Below are 5,387 nucleotides of genomic sequence, written 5' to 3'. Positions count from 1 at the left end.
TTGCACTTTTTTAGCCCATGACTTAAACAAAAAAGTCATACATATAAATGAAATTATTGAAAAGAATAAGCACCAATTCTGAACAATAACATATCACTTTATGCCAACTATTTGCATTTGTGCATGCCAATATTTAACGTGGAAAATGTTTCGTGACTCTGCTCGTTTCTCATTGGTTTCTGGTTTCATGTGAGCTGAGGTTAGCCACTTGGTTTCTTGTTAGCTTACATCATTTTAAATGTGCATCACACTATTAGACACTGAATATTGTGAACTTGTTGCTGTGACAATTTCTGATACTAATCTACTTTATTAAATTTATTTTTGCTCTTCATCATTGTCCCTTTTACTGTTATTATCTCTGAAGTCTGATCTCATGCAGTGTAGATATCTGTGGTCAGATGCACAGTCTCCCTGCACAGTAAGACCTGTAACACTTTCATTTTTCCCATCGTCATCAGACAATATTATAATCATTTCTTTTCCAATGCACAAACAATCCCCAATATCATATGTTACATTTAATAAATGGGCTCCTACCTGAAACCAGGGCTTTTACTAATGATTATTTAATTAATCTTTCAGTTATTTTCTCAATTAAATGTTATCAAACATCTAATTTTTCACAAGAAGTTTCTAAATCCAAACATGGAAACAAACATCTATAAATTGCTTCTTTTGTACAACCACTGGTAAAAAACATTTAGTGTTTCTATAAATTAAGCAGAAAATCATCACGAAGGCTTTTCAGGATAGAGGTGGTGTTTATGTATGCAGCTATCCATGTGCACCTGAAAGGAGACGCAATTGTGTGTTCTTAAATTAAATGTGGACAAACTTCAATAGCACCATATTTGACTGCAACTGTGAGCTCAGCATGGCAGCACCAGCTTTCAAAAATCTAACCTAGTTTGATTTCTCTAGCTCAAGCTGTTGCTTTAAACACCATCTTTAAAAGTTCCACATTGACATGGTTTCCCGCCTTGTTTCAATGTACATTTATTTATTATGTAATGGATATCATGTAATGCCACAATGTGGGCCTTAAAAAACTGACAGCTACTGTAGCAAGCGCACTGGTGAAAGCGTGACTCTTCCAAATCTTCTCTGAGAAATATGCAAAAGTGAAAGATGGTTTACAACACAAGTCCCCATTGTTCTTACAGAGTGGGTCATCTGGGAGTTCAGAGACCGAGTCGAGCACCCTTCCCCCACAACCAAGCTCTGTTTGCCACCCGGTCCACATCTGCTGCTGAAAGTCACAGTCTACTCTTGGTTCATTAGGCCCCCAAACAACTCAGCGTGACTTTTCATCAATTTCCTTAATCAAACCACACCCAGCCTCATCCAACAGGCCGTTGAAGGATCAGGATGGGCACGTCCATTGTCAGAGCACAGTTGAAGGAAATGACCCGCTTGCAATTTCAGTGATTCCCTTGTAGCACTTCCAAAAACATGTTCTACTTTCTAGCTGTTTTTCCTTTCGTTGCGTGTGCATAATTTGTGTACTTTTTTCCTGTTACAGAATCAGAAACCATCATCTGGCAACCAGCTGACTAGAAAAAACAGTTGAAGGGAAGTTACTCTTTCCACCAACAAGTGTTCAGCTGATGCCTTAATTGTCAAGAATGCAGATCTTTATAAGAAGAAAAAAAAGTTTAAGGTGAGATTTGATTATTCTGACGAGCCTAAGCCTGTGAGCTCTTGCTTTTAAAATCTAAAAAAAAAAAAAAAAAAATGTGAGTAAATCCAACATATCCAGTGTGTTAGATATCCAGCAGTCATGAAATCTTACTCTGACACAGATAAATCTATTGTTTTAGCTGAAAAATGTTTGTAGAGTTTGTTTGAAGTTTTTTCAGGTATGAAAAACATCCCCATCTCTCAACATTCCTCAGAGGGATGAGATAATGCATTCGATATTTAACAAACTCCAAATTTATGTTGTGGGAAACTATGTAAATTTCTCTTTCTGTTTACAGAGTTTACTCAGTCTGATCCCAAGTGAGAACATTTTAGCTGCTCAGTTATCTTTTACATGCCAGAACAGTTTTCCCTAAATAAAAACTGCATTAAGAATTTACTAAGGCTGGATTTCATTAAACACTGTATAAATTAGTTAACTGATGTACTTCCAAAGGCTTTGAAATTTGAAATTGCTCATGCTAAATGTTTTGTAATGTAATTTTATCATTGTTTCCATCAATTACAGCAGGCCAGCAGTCTTTACATTTTTGGGGGATGGGGGGGGCTTTTCACCAAAAGAGAGGTTATTCTGGGAAATTTCTTTTACTCCGACTTATAACAGATTTTAAAAAGGCCTGTTGTAACCAAAGAAAACCCTGATGATTCACAGGGTTGTGTCTTCACATGTCTTGTTTTTCCCAGCCGAAAGTTAATGAGGCAAACATTTTCGCTTTAAAGTGAGAAACCAAGCAGCAAGTCCTTGTAGTTTAAGAGGCTGCAAATGGATTCATTTTGACCATAAAAGGATTACCCACCTGGTGATATGCAGTTACATTTCTAGGGAGCTACAAGTCAAGTTACAGCATATGGTTACAGAAGGGTCTGTGGTAACACTATACCTATGAGCATTGAGTTAACGCAGAAGTACAAATCCACTGTAAAAATGGCCTCGGGTCCATCTACCAACCTTCGTGCGTTTCTTTCTGCATATCTGAAGTGTTATGAAACTTTTCTCCTCTTAGATGTGAGAACTACCACATTTTACCACTGACTCAAGCCTCATAATATCTATGAAAGGATCATGATTATATCTCCTCAAACAAACACTCCCAGTTGCTTTGTCTTGCCGTCACTGGAGGTCCTGTAATCTGTGACTCACATCTGACCAGTCAGAAGCAGGCTAAGGCACTGAGTAAGGTTAAATGACCCTCCAAAACTCCCCCGGATACTTGCAGGGCCTTGCCTAAACAGCACAACAATGTAACTAAGGAAGTGACTCACTGGTGCACATTTGGCTACAGTCTGCAGGCATGTCTGGAATTAACATGCCTGGTGAACATTATCTGTGCTCTACTGCTGTACAAGATCAAATACATATGTGTTTGTCACACCTCCATATGACACCGTTACCATGTCATTATAATGCTGTCTACAAGCCAAGACTGGTCAGTAATTAACACGAGTCACTTTATTAAAGCAACAACTAGATGGCCACCAACTACTACTTCAACCAACTCAGCTTGCTCAGGGAAGACAAAACACAGCCCGAGGCTGCTATTCCTTTACAGGAAGATGCAAGCAAGACCAATCTTGTCCAACTGGAGTGCTGGCGTCAACATAGCTGAATCACAGCTGTGGCCAAGGCTGAACAAGAGGTTCTTAAGAATCTGGTTAACCAAGCTGACCTAGATTTAAGTCATCCTGGAGCTTACTATATCCTCAACCACAGTTTACAGTCCATAATGCAGTCTAACCAAACCATAGTCCAGCTGTGGTCTCTTCAAGATATTCTTTACAAGTCTCCCAGGGTGGTGTGGGTCTACAAAAGGGAAGTTCTATTCTCAGGACAGCAGACTAAACTTAAAGGCTGTTTAGGACACAGTGGGGGTGGCTTTAAACTTTGAGCCAAATGACCACATTGTTTATTTAAACCAGGCAGTTTCTGATTGATAACTTGGGAATTAAAAGCAATTATTTTACAAATCTGATGACTTCACAACACCACAATAACTACTACAACTTTGTATAACAAGAAGCCAAGTAAAAAACTGGAAAACAATTTAAGCCTCTGCTAAATATCTGATTTTATTCAACAAGATTAAGCTTTGTTAGCAGCTCCCTTTGAGGGACAAATCCCACTGTCCACTCACAGTTTAGCCTCCCACACTGCCCTCTTTAGTAGTACAAAGCGGCTACTTTTTGGCCTACTTTCAGCACAAAGCTCAATTTGAGATTTTATCGAGGAGCCTGCTTGAGGTGTAGCTTTAAACAAGCCAACATTTCACATGCTACAGAGCTGAACAAACAAAGGAACCAACACTGAACTAAAAACTAAACCGCTAGCTAGAGTTGCCGTTAATCCACACCCAAACTTTTTTTTTAGCCTCAAGACACACATTCTTTGCTTCTCCCCCATCGTCATTGTGATTTCAGCCATGGCAGGCCGGTAAATGTCACTAATGTCGGTTAAAATAAAACCACTCACCTTAAGCCGATACCTTTGTGACGTCTGTGTAGATTTATAGTAACATTTGCTTCCAAAAAGTGTCCTCGTCAAACGGAATATAACCGGTAACTGAAGCGAAGACTAGCTAGAACTGTTCTGAGGGTCCGCTTTGTTTTAGCTAATAAGCCGCACCGCTCGGACGTAACGTTAGCGATTAAAAACGGGCGGAGTTAACGTTTATTCATGTGAGCCTTCTCAATAATAGATAAGGCTCTTTGAGACCCCGCTCAACCAACACGTTACCGCCGTGAATTTGGTGCTGCTGGGTGTTTTTTCTATGCCCCTACTTCATAAACCTCTTCTTATTTAGCTCCGCCTACACAGGAACAACTGCGGCACGCAGAGGGGAAACGAACAACCACACAGGAGAGAGCAGTGAACCCTTTTTCACCCTCGATGCGGTGAAAAGTCACACGCACAATCTCGCAGGCTGTAGCCTTTGAAGTAAACACTCATACACACACATATGCACAGTGTAAAAGTAATTTACACTCAAATAATTATATTCAAAGGCAAATATCGTTCTTAATTTTCACACAAGATACATTTTTTTAGATTTTTGTTTGTTTGTTTTTCGCTTTTGATATGCCGATACCAGGGGCGTTTCGAGGAATTTTTCAATGGGGTGGCACTGGGTGGACTAAGAACAAAGCAGAGAAGCCCCACAGGAAATCTGAATATTTGAAAAAGAAATTAATACGTATGTAAAAAAAATTATGTATAGAACATTGTGTGCAATATTTAGGCATGAATCACAATGAAAAGTGACACAATGCAATAGTTTAAACACTGTTTTGTAATGATAGTGTATTCATTCAACAGAATTATATACACAGTATTTTTAAAATAATTGCTTTATAACTTCTATTTCAGGCTACTTAGTAGTTCTGCACTATACTGTAAAGGTAAATACTCAGTTATAGCGTTATTTTACAAAAAAGATTTAAAGAGCAAACACAGAATTTTATAGGCTCATGCAATATTTTTTATTTGAAATGTAATCTAAACAAATCGCAAGTGCTTGTATTAAGATACCTTCCACCAAACTATCTCAACTAGGAAGTTCATCTGCAGAGGGTTTTTGTTTGTTTGGTTTTAGCTCTGCTGCACTTAGTTTCCCACATTCTTCACTTCCTCTGTGAACAGTATGAAGATTAAGTCATTTGTCACCTAGACCTATTTCCTGTAAAAAAAA

The 5,387-nt window shown here is 38.5% G+C and overlaps 1 protein-coding gene across 3 annotated transcripts in view; it reads right to left on the bottom strand.

Annotated features, from left to right (window-relative positions):
• Positions 1-4,550, bottom strand: part of LOC102210055 (integrin beta-1-like) — a 26,036-nt gene extending 21,486 nt beyond the window's left edge. Inside the window, exon 1 of one of the 3 annotated variants that reach the window (XM_005740750.2) lies at positions 4,172-4,550. The gene's annotated coding sequence lies outside the window, so the exon portion shown is untranslated. The remainder of the gene's footprint in view (positions 1-4,171) is intronic. The other 2 variants (XM_005740751.1, XM_005740752.1) reach the window with 2 other exon arrangements.
• Between the last annotated feature and the right edge of the window lie 837 nt (positions 4,551-5,387).

This window comes from Pundamilia nyererei, unplaced genomic scaffold (assembly GCF_000239375.1).
Source record: "Pundamilia nyererei isolate P.nyererei 1_Seehausen unplaced genomic scaffold, PunNye1.0 scaffold00103, whole genome shotgun sequence".
NCBI classification, from domain to species: domain Eukaryota; kingdom Metazoa; phylum Chordata; class Actinopteri; order Cichliformes; family Cichlidae; genus Pundamilia; species Pundamilia nyererei.
This window is presented reverse-complemented; position numbering and strand designations above follow the sequence as displayed.